Genomic DNA, 21106 nt, shown 5'->3' on the forward strand with positions numbered 1-21106 from the left:
GATAATGTAGGTCTCTTTTTCCTGCAATGCTGATGGTAACCACCATTACTCCAGTACTCAGGGCATGAGTGGCCAAGCCCTTTTAGGTTTTATAAATGCCCATTTAATCCTTCCTCAGCCCTTCCTTTCAGAGTAAAGTGGTCTATGCCCTTTAATTAGACTTCGTATAACAGTATCCTAAGCCCACTGCTTATGGTAATAACTCTCACTTCTATCCCACCTCTTTTAGATGCCAAAGACAGAAATATATGCAATATTCTTAGGGCAAGAGATTATCACCAACGAGGAGACAGGAAAGAAGAATGCCTTCTCTTTGGTTTATTTTGATCTTCACAGAAATGCTATAAAATTGGAAAATATTAGTGTTCTTAGGATTTGTTGCCTCTCTTTGCTGTAAGAGCATGGTGGACCAATAACCTCAAGGAGTAAATTATCCACACGAATTATTTCCTCAATGCAGTTAGTTTCAGAGTTCATCATCTTCCAAATAGTGTCTCTTCCACATGGGTGTCAGTTGGACACCTGCCTGCTCACTCTTTCAGCACTGTGGGACTGCACTCTGCTGACCACACTACCTTATTGGATCAGTTCCTTGTTCAGCACTGTTTACTTAGCTCAGTGTCTGAGAGCATAGTGCAGATGGCAACCCAGTGGTGAGGTTCCTTCTCCATATGGGTCCATGGATTTGAAAAGAAAGACGATTTGCTGGCAGGCACCATTCTTGCTATAAGCAAGACTTACAGTGGTATCTCATAGCAATGTATTCCAAACTTTCTTGCTTGCAACTCACAGAAATAAATATATTTTACATTGCAAATCAGTATACACACATACATGTGTGCATATACATGCACACACATACACCTGAAACCAAAATTTCATAAAATAATGCTCTTGCTAAGTACGATAAAAGGTAAAAAGTATAGTAGAAAAGCCACATATTTGCAAAAATATTTTTAAAAGATGTTAGTTATAACTTACAAAATTGATTTACAAAAATTGATTTTTGACACATGCTAATGAGACCAGCAGTTGGCAAAACAATGGATTACAGTACTTTTATGTGAAGGACCCAAACTTTTCCTTGTCATTCTTTTCCTTTTTAAAAATTTCTTTTTGTTTTCTTTCTTTCCTTTTTAGGAAATGCTTTTGGAAAGAGATCAAAGTACAAAGTTAGCCACATGCCAATCTGATCCCCACTACAAGATCTGAAATTCATGCTATTTTCTCAGTCTATGACTCATATCCTAGGTCATAGGCTGTTAGCTTCTTCAGCTTGACGTGATGCTGCCAAATTACTTCCCTAGAAGGTTATACCAATTTACCCTCCCAGTAGCAGTGTATGAGAGTTCCCAAGTCCCCACATACTTGGAAACTGGGTATGCCAAAACTTTTAAAATTTTTTGATGCATGTGTAATTGCTTAAAACTTCATTTTTAAAATTATTAATGAAATTGAATATTATTTCCCACATATGTTGTTCAATCAGACTTTCTTACAGGTGAAATGACTATTCATATTTTGGTGTATTTTTCTATTAGGTGATTTTTTTTTACTAATATTTGTAGGATTCCTTGCATATTCTGTGTACTAACCATCTGTGCTTATTAGTTATATAAATAGCAAGTATTTTTCCCAGTATATGAAAAGATAGAAATTGCAATTAATTTTACCCCAGTTGTTCCAAACCACTGATTAGTTTTTCCTTTCCCTTTTGACTTGCTATGACATTCCTATCATTTACAAAGTTTTTTTCTATGCATCATTCTAAGATTTCTACTGTGCTCCACTATCCTATTTGTGTATATCTGAGCCAATGCCATATTGTTTTAATTACTATAGTTTTATAATTGGTTTTAATATCTGGAAAAGCCAATCTTCTCCCTTGCTCTTCTTGACTTTACTTGGCTACTGTTGGCCCGTTATTCCTCTATATGAGTTTTAGCATTTTTTTTAACTCCATGACAATTATTTTTGTTATTTGAATGGACCTATGTTGAATTCATAGACTAATTTAACTAGAATTGCCATGTTTTTCAAATTGTTTTATATAGTCTGTATTTTTATTTGTTCAGATTATCTTTTATTCTCTTAGTATTTTGTAATTTTTCTCTATTAAATTTATTGAAAATATTTTATGTTAAATTACTCCTAAATAACTTAAAATTTATAAATCTTTAGGATTTTTTTTCTATATTTCCTAATTGGTTTTTTTGGAGTATAGGCATATTATTTTTTAATGTCAATCTAGAAATCTTCATGAACTTTCTTATTGCTTCAAAATTTTGCTTGGATTTTCTAATTAGATACTTATAGTGTAAATATAAAAAACATTTTATTACTCAAATTCTTATAGTGTTTGACTATTGCAAATAAAGCTGTTATGATGATGATTTATGTACAAATCTTTGCATGGACAAGAGCTTTCACTTCTCTTGGATGAAGAATGGAATGGTTTGATCATGTGGTAGGTGTATGTTTAACTTAAGAAACTGCCAATCTGTTTTCTAAAGTGGTTTTATGATTTTCAAGTCTTATTAGCCAGATGTGAAATTTCCAGTTGTTCCACACCCTTGCCAACACTTGATATGGTCAGCCTTTTTAGCTTTAAACATTCTAGTTAGTGAGTAGACACTTTTGTTGTGGTTTTCGTTTGCATTCTTTTTGTCATTTGAATGGAATTAGGTTGAATTTATAGACTAATTTAATGCTTTATTAAGTTTTGTACTTCATATGTACTTATTTGTCATCTGGCCAACTTTTCTAATAAAGTGTCTGTTCACATCTTCTGCCTAGTCTTTATAACTGAGTTATCTGAGTTCTTGTAATTAACTTGTAAAAGTACTTTATGTGTTCAAGATTAAAGTTCTCTTTTAGGCAGATATTTAGCAAATATTTTCTCCCAGTTTGTGGCTTGTCTTTTCATTTTCTTAACAGTATCCTTGACAAGAAGAAAATTTCAATTTTATCAAGTTCTATTTATTGATTTTTTTCTTTTATAGTTCATTTTGTGTGTGTGTTATATTGAAGAAATCTTTGCCAAACCAAAGGTCACTAAAATGTTTTCCTATGTTTTCTTTTTTTTTTTTGCTGACTTTAAAATGTTTATTCTTTAAAAAATTAGTTGCTTTTTATACAGCTATATAAAGTTCTTAATGTTTCTTTGGCAATGGAATGTAATGGAATTTTACAACTATATAAAAAAGTTACCTTTGCCTAAGAAACAGTATTTACTGTGTGTACATAGTTGACTGACAAAATTCTCTACCATCCAGCACTCTAATTAATTGACGAAATAAGCTACCTCATATTACAGGATTCCCTAAAAGAAAGGAGGAAAAAGATACACACACACACACACACACACACACACACCACACACATGCGCACACACACACACATAACCTTCTGTGGCTCAAAACACAGTATCATGGCCCTATCCGCAGGCAACTTGCAATTGCCAAATACAATTTAGTGATAAAAAAAAAACCTTTCAGTGATGAAAAAATACTTGTAAGTCCCACTGAAGTACTGCTTTAGTTTAACTATACATGAGAAATTACTTAACCTTCTGCTATTCCAAATATATTTAATGCTCATGTTTTAAGATGAACCTTCCACCCCCAAATGTAACTGCATTTTATCTTTGAAATTAAGCGGAAAAACAAACAAAAAACAAAAACCCAGTGCTGGTGACAAATGTACAGCGAATTCACTTCTTCATTCTTCACAAAGACTGAAATCAATGTTCAGGACCATGAAGAGCTAGAAATTCACCTATTTTCAGAGACTTGTTTGTAGACTATGCAGCAACTTTGTTGTCTTTCCTATATTCAAAATCTGCAAACTCCGAGCCCCCACGACCTCCTCTGAATCCACCGCGAAATCCTCGAGGGGCAGTGAAGGTACCACCTCTGCCACCACCACACCCTCTGCCACCACGGAAACCAAGACCTCCTCTGCCTCTGTATCCCCCACGGCCACGGTTTGGATGAAGTGGGATTCCAAATGTTTCAGCATTTAATCTTCTTTCTTCAGCCCAGGTTGGTCTCCGTTCTCTATTGTCATCATAAGAAATATTATCACAGAAGGATTTAGTTTTGTCATAATAGCAATTAGGTCCAAGTGGATCTTCTTCATCAGCATTTCCTTCACTGTTTTGGGTATCGACTCCTGAGTCTCCTTTATCTTCACCATTTACAGGCTTCTTCTGTTTCTCAAGTTTATCTTCTTTTAATTTAAGTTTATTATGAAACTCTCTGTCAATCTCTTCCCTGTGGAATTGTGCATTTGCACTTTCAAAGTCAAAGTCTTTCTCAAATTTCACTGGCCCATCTCGCCGAATACCAAATCTTCCCCTGCCACCCTGATGACCCCCACGTCCTCTCCTTGGAGCTGAAGGAGCACCTAGAGCTACTTGTCTCTTGTTACCATTTCTGAGTTACTCATTTCCTGGCCTTGAAACTTTGTGTACTTCAGCTCGCCTGTGCTCCTGATTCTCTCCTGCCTTTTGGCTGGCAGATGGCAAAGGCCTGGTTGATACAGGACTCCTTCTCCCAACAGCTGCTGGAGCAGGTAAGTGGGCTGAGGCGGTCTGCACTGCTTGTTCCATGGTTGGGCTTTTTCTCAAAGGGTCTAACTGAGGGCTTCAGCGACCTTGAGATAACTGTGTTTTTAGAGATCTTGTATCCTGCCTTGTATCCAAGGCAGAACCAATCGCACTACTTTGGGGTAAGGTAACACTGTTTGATGTTTCTGTTCCAAAGGATGTCAAAGAGCTTCCAGCAACACCAACAGCACCAAACTGCTGCCCAACTAAGGAACTTGGACTGAACTGACTGTATGTGGGCATCCTGCCCAAAGGCCCATAAGAACCCATGGACTGGAATGAAGAAGTCGATGAGCCTAGTGAGGACTGAACAATAGCTGGGTCTTGAGGCAAAGAACACTGTGGTTTTGGTGGCTCACAAACAGTAAGGTCTTTAATGTCACTCCCACGGAATATAATGTATTCAAAGACTTCATCTCCAGGTGGTATTGGACGATCTGTTGGTCTGTCTTCTGTACCAAAGGATCGAACTTTAGCAAGGACTACAGTGGAGTTTTCGGCGTCGATGGTGTAGAGGATGCCCTCGTAGTGGATCTCCGCCTTGGAGATGAGGCTGATCTTGCTGCCGATGTAAGGGGTGCCCCCGCTCATGGCGCCGCCGCCGCGGCTCCCAGCTGCTCGCAGAGAGGCAGATCCCACGCCGCTGTCGCCCGCTCCGCAGGCCCGCTCGCCCCGTCGGCGCCTACTGCAGCCGCTTCAGACTCAACATGGCAGCGGCGCCGGCTCCCCTACCCTCCCCCAGCCTCCCGCCCTCAAGCCGCGGCGCGGCGGCGGCGGCGGCGGCAGCGGCGGCGGCGCGGGGCATGCTGGGAGCTCCTATGTTTTCTTCTCAAAGTTTTCTAATTTTTTGACATGTCTATCCAATAGTTCCAACACCATTTACTGAAAAGACTGTCCTTTCTTCCATTAAATTGCCATGGCACCTTTACCAAAAATCAATTGGCCATATATAGGAAGTCTACTTCTGGAATTGAAATTCTGTTCTATTGCTCAACATGCTTATTTGTTAAAACTACACTATCTTCATTACAGTAGCTTTATAATAAATCCTGAAACCAGTTTATTGAGTACTGTTTTTAAACATTGTTTTGGCTATTTTAGATTATTTGCATTTTCACACAAAGTTTAGAATCAGCTTGTCTATTTTTGAAAAGAATAAATTTTCTGGGATTTTGATTGGTATTATGTTTAACACATAGATTATAGCAGCTTTTTCTGTAATAGTCCCAAACTAGAAACAACCCAAATGTCTATCAACAGGTTAATAAATAAACAAATTATGATATAGCCGTATGATGGATAGTAACTCAGCAATAAAAAGGAATGAACTGTTGATAACTACAAAATCATGGATGAATCTCAAAATCATTATGCTGAGCTAAAGAAGCCAGCCCAAAGAGTATATATTGCATGATCCCATTTATATAAAATTCTAGAAGCTGCAGCCTAATAAACAGTGGCAAAAGGTATATAAGCTGTTACCTGGGGCTGGGGGTTGGGTTCCGGAAAGGCATAAGGGAGAGGTTACAAAGGGATATGAAGAAATTTGGGAGTGATGAATATATTAATCATTTTTATTGCAATGATGATTTCACAGGTATACATATAGTCAAAACTTACCAAACTGTACACTTTAAATATGTGCAGCTTATATCACCTATACTTCAATAAATCCATGAAAGAAATATTATACCAATTATTCTTTTTCTTATCTTTTTTCTCCATTGGCAATCCTTACATAATATGGGACGATGATAGGCCTCCTTGTGTTGTTTTTGACTTAAAGGAAGTGTTGCTACTGTTTTCTAAGAACTTTTCCTTTTTCCCACCCATTTCATCCTTTTCTTTTTCTTCCTCCTTACCTACCTTCCTCCCTTCCTCCCTGTCTCCCTCCGTCCCTTCCTTCTGTCCTTTTTTTCTTCCTTCTTGTCTTTCTTGAGATAGATAAAGTCTATGAAGTTAAAGAGATTCCTAGATCTCTAACATTTTCTTTTTCTTTTTTTTTTTTTTTGAGATGGAGTCTTGCTCTGTCGCCCGGGCTGGAGTGCAGTGGCACAACCTCGGCTCACTGCAAGCTCTGCCTCTTGGGTTCATGCCATTCTCCTGCCTCAGCTTCCTGCCTCAGTCTTCTGCCTTAGTCCTGCCATTCTCCTGCCTCAGCCTCCTGCCTCAGTCCTGCCTAGCTGGGACTACAGGCGCCCACCATCACGCCCAGCTAATTTTTTTTGTATTTTTTTAGTAGAGATGGAGTTTCACCGTGTTAGCCAGGATGGTCTAACATTTTTTTAATCAAAATGAATGTTGAGGTTTACAATTGCTTTTTTTGCATCTGAAAGAGTATCATATTTTTTCTTCTTTTGTTAATGGAAATATATATATATACACACACACACACACACACACACACACACACACACACACATACTGATGTCTAAATATTGTATTTTTTAGATAAGCCTTGTTAGTCTTGAAACATTTTTGTTCTTAAAATTATGGATTTGATACTCTACATTTTATTTAGTTTTTTTGTATGAATGTTCATAAGTGAGATTGGACAACATTATTTTCTTGTCTACATTTGTCCAGTTTTGATGTCAAGTTTGAGCTTTTACCTTATAAAATGTGTCGGGACGCTTTCTTGCTTTTTAGATTTTTCAAAACACCTTATACAATATAGAACTTATCTATTTCTTGAAGGTTTGTAAAACATCACCTAAAAATATCTATTGATATATTTTAGGGATAAGGTATATTATTAGAGTCAATTACTTTAATAATTAATTGACTTAATCAATTACTTTAATAATTGACTCTGTAATAATATGCCTTACCCCTAAAAGATATATTTACTTTATACTATACTTAATATATATGTTAAAGTAATTACTATATAATTACTCTAATAATACTGTAATAGTTAATTATGGATTACTTAGCTTTTTATTTCTTATTTAGTCAATTTTTGTGGTTTACATTTTCCAGACAGTTCATCATTCTAACTTTTAAAATTTACTTAAAAAAGATATTCATATCAATTATATAAAAAGAAATGTATACTTATATATAAATATAAATGAATATGTACAAATATATATATATACATACATGAATAAAGAGAATATGTAGTAAGACACACACACACACACACACACACACACACACACACACAGAACATCTCTATTGTTTCTGTAGCTTTGTCTTATTTGTAATCCCTAATATTGTCTCTTTGCGTTTTCTATTATTTGCTTGATTGGGCTTACTAAACTTTGTCTTTATTTAAAGAACTAACTTTTAGTTTTGCTGATTTGTTTGGCTGATTTATTACTGTCTGTTTTTTTTTTTTTTTTTTTTTTTTTGAGACGGAGTCTCGCTCTGTCGCCCAGGCTGGAGTGCAGTGGCGCAATCTCAGCTCACTGCAAGCTCCACGTCCCGGGTTCACGTCATTCTCCTGCCTCAGCCTCCCGAGTAGCTGGGACTACAGGCGCCCGCCACCACGCCCGGCTAATTTTTTTGTATTTTTTAGTAGAGACGGGGTTTCACCGTGGTCTCGATCTCCTTACCTCGTGATCCGCCTGCCTCGGCCTCCCAAAGTGCTGGGATTACAAGCGTGAGCCACCGCGCCCGGCCTGTTTTTTAGTCCATTCGTTCCTGCTCATGTAACTGTTAATTCCTTTGTCCTCTTTAGGTTGTTACTGCTTTTCTAATTTCTTGAACTGAAACACCATTTTTCAATAAATATATTTAAAGCTATCCATTTCCCTATCAGCATAGCTTTAGCCTCATTTTACGATCTTGAATATCTTTATCTTTCTGTGCTGAACCTGGGGTAAGTCCTCAGAACTATCTTACATTTCACAGTTTGTTCTTTGTGTCCAACCTATAGTTTGTTTTGGAGTCTTGTCTACTAAGTATTGTATCTGAATGTCTATACTTCATTTCTAAGATTTCTAGTAGGTTCTTTTTCAGCTTAAGTTTGTAAAAAAATATTTTTGGTGAAAAGAAAATTCTAGGTTGGAATATTCCTTTTTAGCATCTTAAATATGTTATTTTACTGTTTTCTGACTTTCATAGTTTCTATTGGAAAGTTAGCCTCCAGCCTTATTGCTGATCATTTGAAAGTAACATACCCTTTTCCACCCCTTCTTCATGCTTTGATATTTTTCTCTCTGCCTGCGTCTTCCAGTTGCTTCACTATGATAACCTTAAGTGTGATTTTTTTCTGTATCTACATTGCTTAAGGTTTCTGAATCCGTAGATTAATATTTCTCATCAGCTTTGCAAAATTTTCTCTAGAAATAGTGCCTATCCTTATTCTCTCTCCTCTCCTGTGAGACTGTAGTTACAGGTACTTCAGTCCTTTACATTATTTCCTTTATGCCTCTTATGCTGGACTTCGATTCTCCATTCATTTTTCTCTTTGAGCTTCAGATTGGATATTTCTACTCACTATCTTTAAATTTATTTCTAAAATTCTTAACTTTGGATATTGTATTTTGTAATACTAGAAGGTCCATTTGATTCATTTGTGTAGATTCACATATCTAGTACTTTTTTCGTTATATGCCAGACATTTTATTAAAAGGAATTGTAGAGGCTACAGATAATATCTTTCACAAGCAAGAGCTCCCTGTCTCTTATGTTAGGCATATTAGTAAGGGGCTGACCACCTTGATCTAATCACAGCATAAGCTAGGTTAAGGCTGGTTGCAGTTTTGCTAAGATTTATTTCATTCACCTCTGTTTCCTCTCCATTTCTTGGATGTATCTCTCTCGAACTTTTGATTGACAGGCTGCTGGTTTCTATCTTTTCAATGTTAGAACACTGGGAAAAATTTAGTCTCAACCTTCAAAGGTTTGGATTTTTGCCCCTTTGGAAATTTGGAAAATATTTTGGAGAGGAGAATAGGTGTATGTTTGAAGTGGGCCACACTCCTCAAGGAGGAAATTTTCTCCCAAATACTGTGAGATCAAGAGATTTTATCCCACTTTGTCAACATCCCATAGCCTTTTGTACAGCCTTAGAATTTAGAAAATGAACCATAGGGAAAGCCAGCTGTGCATTAATGGCTCCCAAGGTTTCTAAATTGTCGTGCCAGCCCTGCACAACTTCCAAAAGCTTTGCTCATTTCTCTTTTCCGTAACAAATTCCTTTGTGTTTGTTAGATCTGGTCCTCAACCAAACACAAAATTGGCAAATGCACCCAGAGGAAAGAAACAGCCAATAACTGACTGCTCTCATCAGAAAGACTTTCTCTTCTCTGGAATTTTAGTTCATTTAGTTCTCTGCATTTCTACAGCTCTCTAGTATCTTTAAAAGCACAACTTTTGCAATCTATCTGGATTTTTAGCCGTTACAGTAAAATTGGTAGTCTACAACTACCAACTACAGTCTTTCTCAGAACATAATCATATTTTAAAGTCATTTTCAGATTTCTTCTTATTCTCATTTTATTTGGGGTAAAAAGTCTAATTTAATTTTCAAATATCATTTTTATCATTTATTTTCTTCTTTTTTTTTTTATAATTTTGGTTTCCAAGCTCATTTGGATAAGATTTTTTCTTGCTCTCTCTCTCTCTCTCTTTCTTCCTGCTCATCACTTAGTAGCTAGTGGCTTTGAAATTACATCCCTGTCTCCTCTTGGCAACCCTTAGACAAGAACCATGTTTTTATATTGACAGTGTGGGGTTCCCATTCCCCCAGGAATTATAAGCCAGCAAAAATGCTTATCTTAAGTCTTGACTGTAGACTTCTGTCCCCAGGTCAATGTGGACAACTTCTCCAGCTTTCTGTTATGGGTAGGGATGAACTGCCTCAGTGTCTGCTCTCAACCAAAGAGCTCAGTTCTGCTCTCCTGCTTCATGTGTGTGTGTTTGGGGGTAGGGGGATGTTTCCAGCTTGTTAGTCACAGGATACAAATTTCTTCTCACCTTTATCTTTTTCTAGACCTGGAGTTCAGTAGGTCCCCGCTTCATCCTTTCTAACCCGTTTGCATTTTGTATTTCTGTTCTTTTTTGCTCTGTGGAAATGTCTAGCATGTTTTTGAGCATAGCTTTATCTTTGTGATTTTTATATATTTTATCCATTTTAGCTATGCATATGAGTTAGGAGATGGCTTTGCCTAAAGCTTAACATTACAACACAATTTTCTTGAGTGTTTTTTTTTTTTTTAGCCAATGTTTTTTGGCTTTTAAATAGCAAGTGAACGTAATCTTCTTTTGGACACACTAGGACGTCACCTCTCACTGATTCTTTCATGTACTCAAGAAGTCTCAGCATCATTCAAGTAGGCTGGATCAGTCACCTTTTCAGAATAGTTTTGAACTCTTCAAAAAAAATGAATAATTAGCAGAACTTTCCACAGAATTCCAGAGCAAAGGAAATGAGATGTAAACAAGGTCTCCATGTGCCCTCAACCCATGATGAGGCACGTCTAACACATGATATCTGGTTACTAAGCAGATCTCTCTCACCATCATCATTAATAAATAACAGTCCAGGCTTCTCAGGCAAGTTTGGATTTCTTTTTGCTCTTGGACAACTTGTAAAAACATTCGGATTTCCTTAATTTTTCTACCTACCTTTGCATCGCTCATCTCTCGCCTGTCAAATGCTTAGTGAGCACAGTCCTGGCATTAGGGTAAGTCTTCTCAGCACACTGGCGCAGATCCTAGGCAACATCCATTCAGGAACCTCCCATGTTGCTTTTCTAAAAATATCATCTTTATCTTCTTTACTAGCTTGAAATGTCTGTTGTTACTATCTTTTCAGAAAAAAAAATTGTTATAGTCAAATATATCAAATTTTCTTTTCAAAAGTCTAATATCGTAATACCTTGGATGAGAATAATTTTTTTAATTTTTTTATTTTTATTATACTTTAAGTTCTGGGATACATGTGTGGAACATGCAGATTTGTTACATATGTATACATGTGCCTAGTGGTTTGCTGCACCCATCGTCTTGTCATCTACATTAGGCATTTCTCCTAACGCTGTCCCTCCCCTAGCCCCCCATCCCCTGACAGGCACTGGTGTGTGATGTTCCCCTCCCTGTGTCCATATGTTCTCATTGTTCAACTCCCACTTATGAGTGAGAACATGCGTTCTTAGGTTTGTTGTTCCTGTGTTAGTTTGCTGAGAATGATAGCTTCCAGCTTCATCCATGTCCCTGCAAAGGACATGAACTCATCCTTTCTTATGGCTGCACAGTATTCCATGGTGTATATGTGCCACATTTTTTTTACCCAGTCTATCATTGATGGGCATTTGGGTTGGTTCTATGTCTTTGCTATTGTGAATAGTGCTGCAATAAACATACGTATGCATGTGTCTTTATAGCAGCATGATTTATAATTCTTTGGGTATATACCCAGTAATGGGATGGCTGGGTCACATGGTATTTCTGGTTCTAGATCCTTGAGGAATCACCACACTGTCTTCCCCAATGGTTGAACTAATTAACACTCCCACCAACAGTGTAAAAGCGTTCCCATTTCTCCACATCCTCTCCAGCATCTGTTATTTCCTGACTTTTTAATTATCACAGTTTAACTGGTGTGAGATGGCATCTCATTGTGGTTTTGATTTCCATTTCTCTAATGGCCAGTGATGATGAGCTTTTTTCATATGTTTGTTGGCTGCACAAATGTCTTCTTTTGAGAAGTGTCTGTTCATAGCCTTCGCCTACTTTTTGATGGGGTTGTTTTTTTCTTGTATATTTGTTTAAGTTCCTTGTAGATTCTGGATATTAGCCATTTGTCAGATGGATAGATTGCAAAAATTTTCTCCTATTCTGTAGGTTGCCTGTTCACTCTGATGATAGTTTCTTTTGCTGTGCAGAAGCTCTTCAGTTTAATCAGATCCCATATGTCAATTTTGGCTTTTGTTGTCATTGCTTTTGGTGTTTTAGTCATGAAGTCTTTGCCCATGCCTATGTCCTGAATGGTATTGCCTAGGTTTTCTTCTAGGGTTTTTATGGTCTTAGGTTTTACATTTAAGTCTTTAATCCATCTTGAGTTAATTTTTGTATATGGTGTAAAGAAGGGATCCAGTTTCAGTTTTCTGCATATGGCTAGCCAGTTTTCCCAACAGCATTTATTAAATAGGGAATCTTTCCCCATTGCTTTTGTCAGGTTTGTCAAAGATCAGATGGTTGTAGATGTGTGGCATTATTTCTGAGGCCTCTGTTCTGTTCCATTGGTCTGTATATCTGTTTTGGTACCAGTACCATGCTATTTTGATTACTGTAGCCTTGTAGTATAGTTTGAAGTCAGGTAGCATGATACCCCCAGCTTTGTTCTTTTTGCTTAGGATTGTCTTGGCTATACAGACTCTTTTTTGATTCCATATAAAATTTAAAGGAGTTTTTCTAATTCTGTGAAGAAAGTCAATGGTAGCTTGATGGGGATGGCATTGAATCTACAAATTACTTTGGGCAGTATGGCCATTTTCATGATATTGATTCTTCCTATCCATGAGCATGGAATATTCTTCCATTTGTTTGTGTCCTCTCTTATTTTCTTGAGCAGTGGTTTGTAGTTCTCCTTGAAGAGGTCCTTCACATCCCTTGTAAGTTGGATTCCTAGGTATTTTATTCTCTTTGTAGCAATTGTGAATGAGAGTTCACTCATGATTTGGCTGTCTATTATTGGTATATAAGAATGCTTGCGATTTTTGCACATTGATTTTGTATCCTGAGATTTTGCTGAAGTTGTGTATCAGCTTAAGGAGATTTTGGGCTGAGACAATGGAGTTTTCTAACTATACAATCATGTCATCTGCAAACAGAGACAATTTGACTTCCTCTTTTCCGATTTGAATACCCTTAATTTCTTTCTCTTGCCTGATTGCCCTGGCCAGACCTTCCAATACTATGTCGAATTTAAGTGGTGAGAGAGGGCATATTTGTCTTGTGCTTGTTTTCAGAAGGAATCCTTCCAGCTTTTTCCCATTCAGTATGATATTGGCTGTGGGTTGGTCATAAATAGTTCTTATTATTTTAAGATCTGTTCCATCGATACCTCGTTTATTGAGAGTTTTTAGCTTGAAGGGGTGTTGAATTTTATTGAAGCCCTTTTCTGCATCTTTTGAGATAATCATGTGGTTTTTGTCATTAGTTCTGTTTATGTGATGGATTACATTTATTGATTTGCATATGTTGAACCAGCCTTGCATCCCAGGGATGAAGCCAACTTGATCGTGGTGGATAAGCTTTTTGATGTACTGGTGGATTCAGTTTGCCAGTATTTATTGAGGATTTTCGCATCGATGTTCATCACAGATATTGGTCTGAAATTCTCTTTTTTTGTTGTGTCTCTGCCAGGTTTTGGTATCAGGATGATGATGGCCTCATAAAACAAGTTAGGGAGGAGTCCCTCTTTTTCTATTGATTGGAATACTTTCAGAACGAATGGTACCAGCTCCTCTTTGTACCTTTGGTAGAATTCGGCTGTGAATCTGTCTGGTCCTGGGCTTTTTTTTGGTTGGTAGGGTATTAATTATTGCCTCTATTTCAAAACTTGCTATTGGTTTATTCAGGGATTTGACTTCTTCCTGGTTTAGTCTGGAAGGTGTGTATGTGTCCAGAAATTTATCCATTTCTTCTAGATTTTCTAGTTTATTTTCGTAAAGGTGTTTATAGTATTCTCTGATGGTAGTTTGTATTTCTGTGGGATCAGTGGTGATACCCCCTTTATCACATTTTATTGTGTTGATCTGATTCTTCTCTCTTTTCTTCTTTATTAGTCTAGCTAGCAGTCTATCTATTTTGTTAATCTTTTCAAAAAAACAGCTCCTGGATTCACTGATTTTTTTGAAGAGTTTTTCGTATCTCTCTATCTCCTTCAGTTCTGCTCTGATCTTAGTTATTTCTTGCCTTCTGCTAGCTTTTGAATTTGTTTCCTCTTGCTTCTCTAGTTCTTTTAATTGTGATGTTAGGGTGTCAATTTTAGATCTTTTCAGCTTTCTCCTGTGGGCTTTTAGTGCTATACATTTCCCTCTAAACACTGCTTTAGCTGTGTCCCAGAGATTGTGGTACATTGTGTCTTTGTTCTCATTGGTTTCAAATAAACTTATTTATTTCTGCCTTAATTTCGTTATTTACCCAGTAGTCATTCAGGAGCAAGTTGTTCAGTTTCCATGTAGTTGTGGAGTTTTTAGTGAGTTTCTTAATCCTGAGTTCTAATTTGATTGCACTGTGGTCTGAGGGACTGTTTGTTATGATTTCCATTCTTTTGCATTTGCTGAGGAGTGTTTTACTTCCAATTATGTGGTCAATTTTAGAATAGGTGTGATGTGGTGGTGAGAAGAATGTATATTCTGTTGATTTGGGGTGAAAAGTTCTGTAGATGTCTATTAGATCTGCTTGGTCCAGAGCTCAGTTCCAGTCCTGAATATTCTTGATAATTTTCTGTCTCGTTGCTCTAATATTGATAGTGGAGTATTAAAGTCTTCCACTATTATTATGTGGACTCTAAATCTCTTTGTAGGTCTCTAAGAACTTGCTTTATGAATCTGGGTGCTCCTGTATTGGGTGCTTATATATTTTGGATAGTTAGCTCTTCTTGTTGCATTGATCCCTTTACCATTATGTAATGCCCTTCTTTGTCTCTTTTGATATTTGTTGGTTTAAAGTCTGTTTTATCAGATACTAGGATTGCAACCCCTGCTTTCCATTTGCTTGGTAAATATTCCTCCATCCCTTTATTTTGAGCCTATGTGTGTCTTTGCATGTGAAATGCATCTCTTGAATGCAGCATACTGATGGGTCTTGAATCTTTATCCAATTTGCCAGTCTATGTCTTTTAATTGGGGCATTTAGCCACCCATTTATATTTAAGGTTAATATTGTTACGTGTGAATTTGATCCTGTCATTATGATGCCAGCTGGTTATTTTGCCCATTAGTTGATGGAGTTTCTTCATAGGGTTGATGTTCTTTACCATTTGGCATGTTTTTGCAGTGGCTGGTACCACTTTTTCCTTTCCGTATTTAGTGCTTCCTTCAGGAGCTTTTGTAAGGCAGGCCTGGTGGTGACAAAATCTCTCAGCATTTGGTTATCTGTAAAGGATTTTATTTCATTTGGTTATCTGTAAAGGATTTTATTTCTCCTTCACTTATGAAGATTAGTTTGGCTGGATATGAAATCCTGGGTTGAAAATTACTTTAAGATTGTTGAATATTGGCCCCCACTCTCTTCTGGCTTTTAGGGTTTCTGCAGAGAGGTCCACTGTTAGTCTGATGGACTATCCTTTGTCGGTAACCTGACGTTTCTCTCTGGCTGCCCTTAACATTTTTTCCTTCATTTCATCCTTGGTTAATCTGATGATTATGTGTCTTGGGGTTGTTCTTCTCGATGAGTATCTTTGTGGTGTTCTCTGTATTTCCTGAATTTGGATGTTGGCTTGTCTTGCTAGGTTGGGGAGGTTCTCCTGGATAATATCCTGAAGAGTGTTTTCCAACTTGGGTCCATTCTCCCCGTCACTTTCAGGTACACAAATCAAACGTAAGTTTGGTCTTTTCACTTAGTACCATATTTCTTGGAGGCTTTGTTCGTTCCTTTTCATTCTTTTTTCTCTAATCTTGTGTTCACACTTTATTTCATTAAGTTGATCTTCAATCTCTGATATCCTTTCTTCTGATTGATTGATTCATCTATTGATACTTGTGTGTGCTTCATGAAGTTCTCGTGCTGTGTTTTTCAGCTCCATCAGGTCATTTATATTCTTCACCAAACTGGTTATTCTAGTTAGCAATTCCTCTAACCTTTTTTCAAGGTTCTTAGCTTCCTTGCATTGGATTAGAACATGCTCCTTTAGCTTGGAGGAGTTTGTTATTACCCACCTTTGAAGCCCACTTCTGTCAATTTGTCAAACTCATTCTCCATCCAGTTTTGTTCTCTTGCTGGTGAGGAGTTGTGATCTTTTGGAGAAGAAGCAGAGTTCTGGTTTTTGGAATTTTCAGCCTTTTTGCACTGGTTTTTCCTCATCTTCGTGGATTTATCTACCCTTGGTCTTTTATGTTGGTGACCTTTGCATGGGGTTTGTGTGGATGCGCTTTTTGTTGATGTTGATGCTATTCCTTTCTGTTTGTTAGTTTTCCTTCTAACAGGCCCCTCTGCTGCAGGTCTGCTGGAGTTTGCTGGAGGTCCACTCCAGACCCTGTTTGCCTGGGTATCACCAGCGGAGGCTGCAGAACAGCAAAGATTACTGCCTGTTCCTCTGGAAGCTTCGTCCCAGAGGGACACCTGCCAGATGCCAGCTGGAGCTATCCTGTATAAGGTGTCTGTCGACCCCGGCTTGGAGGTGTCTCCCAGTCAGGAGGCACAGTGGTCAGGGACCCACTTGAGGAGGCAGTCTGTCCCTTAGCAGAGCTTGAGCGCTGTACTGGGAGAACTGCTGCTCTCTTCAGAGCCAGCAGGCAGGAATGTTTAAGTCTGCTGAAGCTATGCCCACAGCCATCTCTTCCCCCAGGTGCTCTGTCCCAGGGAGATGGGGGTTTTGTCTATAAGCCCCTGACTGGGCTGCTGCCTTTCTTTCAGAGATGCCCTGCCTAGAGAGGAGGAATCTAGAAAGGCAGTCTTGCTACAAGGGCTTTGCTGAGCTGCAGTGGGTTCCACCCAGTCTGAACTTGCCAGCGGCTTTGTTTACACTGTGAGGGGAAAACTGCCTACTCAAGCCTCAGTAATGGCAGACACCCCTCCCCCACACCAAGCTTGAGTGTCCCAGGTGGACTTCAGACTGCTGTGTTGGCGGTGAGAATTTCAAGCCAGTGGATCTTAGCTTGCTGGGTTCCATGGGGATGGGATCTGCTGAGCTAGACCACTTGGCTCCCTGGCTTCAGCCCCCTTTCCAGAGGAGTGAACGGTTCTGTCTCACTGGCGTTCCAGGTGCCACTGGGTTATGAAAAAAACTCCTGCAGCTGGCTCAGTGTCTGCCCAAACGGTCGCCTAGTTTTGTGCTTGAAACCTAGGGCCCTGGTGGTGTAGGCACCTGAGGGAATCTCCTGGTTTGTGGGTTGTGAAGACCATGGGAAAAGTGTAGTATCTGGGCAGGAATGCACTGTTCTTCATTGCACAGTCTCTCATGGCTTCCCTTGGCTAGGGGAGGGAGTTCCCTGACCCCTCATGCTTCCCAGATGAGGTGATGCCCCACCCTGCTTCAGCTTGCCCTCCATGGGCTGCACCCACTGTCTAACCAGTCCCAATGAGATGAGCCAGGTACCTCAGTTAGAAATGCAGAAATCACCCACCTTCTGTACTGATCTTGCTGGGAGCTGCAGACTGGTGCTGTTCCTATTTGGCCATCTTGCCTGCCATGAGATAAATTTAACCCTGATTTCAGTGAGACAGAAGTGAACATGAGAGGGAGCTGTTCAGAATAAGGTGTTTATGAGATCTATGAAGATACTCTGTGTTGCTGAGAGATGGTCCCACCATTTAGTGGGACAGACAGAAGATAAAACACCTATGTTGAGAAGGAGGACTCTAAACTGAAAAGTTGAGGGAACATTACAGCTTTGCAAAGAAACAGTTCTGACCTGAAACATCTGAAAAGAGCATCTGGTATGTGCAGACATATGTGAAGATGCTCATATAATTGGGGAAGTCAGGGAAAATCTCCCAGAGGGAGACTGGAGCCAGGGCCAGTAGAAGCAGTGTGTGCATGGCAGTTGCTTCCACGCAAATGTGTGCATCCAGGCTCTGGGAGTCACAGCATCAGGACAGCTGGGTGGCTGGGATCCTCCAGCTCCTCCTCAGCTGCCTGGCCAAAGACACAGCTGGCTCTGGCATGCGCATGGGAATGCCTTGGGAATCCCATGCAAGCTTTATGGATACTGGTTCTGGTATAAAAGCAAGTGTTGTCTAAAGTGTCATAACGGACAGAAATGGGGACAATTCTAGGTTGACTGTTCCCAGATGCAAATGATCTCCCAGAAAGGAATAAAACCATGCTTTAAAAGTTAAAATACTTCTTTGTTGCTTGATTCATTTGTTCATGTTTTTCATTTGTTTATCAGATATCTGTTGAGTGTTTCCTCTGTGGCAGGTACTACACTAGGTGCTGAGAATATAGGTGACCCAGACACTGCCTGTGTCCCAAAGGGGCTCACATCCATTGGAAAAGACAGAAGTTAATGAGTAAGCAAGGAAGAGTGGGAGGTGCTGAGGACACCCCCTCAGGATGGGGGATACAATGATTATACCCAGAAGTATTAAGCGAGTGAATTCTGAGCGACCCTGGATGTCCAGAGGGGCTTCTTTCCTGTTTTCCCTAAAGACAGATAGAGAATAGTAGCCTCTCCCACACAATATAAGAAGAAAATCTAGATCTGTGCAGAGAATCTGTGTTTTGGTGGCACACAAGGTAGGAAACGCTCAAGTTTGCATCTTCTTTAGCAAACCAGATCTCCCTGCCTCCCATCCTCTGACTCCACCTCTCCACCACTCGAGAAGAGCAGTGGATGAGCAAGTATGAGACATATGGAACCTGTAGAAACTTGAACTTGGCTGTTGGTAACATTTATTCAGATATGCAATGCCTTGGTTTGGCCCTCTAGGAACTAAGGCAAGTCACAGGATTCAGGAATGAGTACTAAAAACGACCCCCCACTATCATAGAAGTGTGGCAGATGAGCCCACAATGTGTTCCCACAATTAAAAAAATAAACTACCACAAAAAATAACAGAAAATGTTCATATTCTACTGTTCTTGTTTACATAACATCAAATATCTGAGCATTCACAAATACCTCAAGGTTGAACATCCTGCCGAATGACATCAACTATCATTTCTTGAGATACTACCAAATATCAGGTATAGTGTTAAGTGCTTCATAGGCATAATCTCATTTGAGCCTCATCTTTTATTATGATCTCATTTTATATATTAAGAAACTGGGGTTCAACTGAGGTTTCTTAACTTGTCCAAATTCACACAATGTGTGAATAGTAGATCCTGTATTCAAACCTGAGTTGGCTTTCTTTTCAATACATGATTCTTCCTTTACAAGCACCTAGCTATTCCTCTGAGTATTTTCTTATGGATTGATGGCTGGGTAAATGCATTATCTTATAAATTTCTAAAAACAGGTTACCTTACTATTAACAGTTGTTTTCTATGCTTATGTACACTCTACTGGACTGTGGATGACAACGTGCTGGAAGTCATGTGTCTCATGTCTGTCTTCATATGTCACACAGCAGCCAGCACAGGGCTGAACCCATTCTAAGTATTCACAATTGACCATAATCCACAAATTGGTGGAATAAAATGTCCACCATTGCAGACTAACTCACTCAGTTTAGGACTGTGCCCAATTCACTGAGAACTCCTTCCTTCTTTGTCTTTGGGAAAAGCCTGGACCATTATTTATTAAACTTTTAAAATTTATTATTTATTGAGGCTCCTCTATGTCATGGATGAGACCCAGGGGTAAGCAAACTAAGACACAGTTCCCACCTTTAACAAGGTCATAGAGCAGTTGGAGAAACAGACATTTAAGCAATTACAATGCAAGGCTGTGCTCAATGCCGGACAGCTGCATAGCCAGTCTTCTGTCAGAGTGCAGAGGCACATCCGTGCCACTGCATCAGGTGGAGTTGGGGCAGGTCTCTCTGAAGCAGTGGTCATTATGGAGGCAATCATGGCCAGAGAGGCCTCAAAGCATGCTCAGAGGTCTAGAGCTGGGAACTTGATGCCTCCTAGGAAATAAAAAAATCCATCATGACCAGAATGTGCTCTGCAAGGTGGGCAATGCTGAGAGATGAGGCTGAGAAGTAGCAAGAGGACACATTATGAAGGACTAAGAAATAGGGCTTTTTCTGGCTATAAAACAAAGCTAATGAGATTAAGTGTTTATCATTTCCAAATGTTCCCAGGCAACAGGAAGCTTTGGCATTGTTACTTCTTTCCCATTACTGAGGTTCCTAAAGTTTTTTTCTTGTCCAGGAAATCCCCTCCAATGACAGTTTTTTCATCCATTGAGCAGCCAAATGTGTCCCCTTCACTCTGTCCACTACCATGAAGGACAGGGTGGCATGGAGCTGCAGCCCGACGCCTCCCCAGGCTGAGGCTAGAAAAAGGCAGGGCAGCCGCCAGCCTGGCCTCCACCAGGCTTGCCCAGCAAATGGTTTTCTCCAGGCCTAATTAAGGATGACTTGATGTCTATAAGCCTACACTTAAGTCTTTGTTGGCTTGCTATTGTTTCCACTGAGCATGACAAGGTCTAGGAGCTTTAGTCTGGCTGTCTTAGCCAAGTGCCAAAGGCAAAATGAACAAAAAGAAAATCACTACTTTCATTCACTAAACATGCCCATTTACTTGTTTTTCTATTTTATTGCATTAGTCATTGCTATAAACCCAGCTTGGTCTCCTTTTTTATTTTCTTTGTATTGTAGTAACATCCCAAAGCCAGGTGAGTACTCAAGTCATGAGACAGACCTATCACACATATCCAGAGATACCAGGTAAAACTCCCACAAGCAGCTCCTCCACAGGCA

At 39.1% G+C, this 21106-nt stretch overlaps 1 pseudogene; it reads right to left on the minus strand.

Annotated features, from left to right (window-relative positions):
• Positions 1–3623: 3623 nt before the first annotated feature.
• Positions 3624–5200, minus strand: LOC116462916 (protein LSM14 homolog A-like; annotated as a pseudogene).
• Positions 5201–21106: the final 15906 nt, after the last annotated feature.

Source organism: Hylobates moloch, unplaced genomic scaffold (assembly GCF_009828535.3).
Source record: "Hylobates moloch isolate HMO894 unplaced genomic scaffold, HMol_V3 SCAFFOLD_24, whole genome shotgun sequence".
NCBI classification, from domain to species: domain Eukaryota; kingdom Metazoa; phylum Chordata; class Mammalia; order Primates; family Hylobatidae; genus Hylobates; species Hylobates moloch.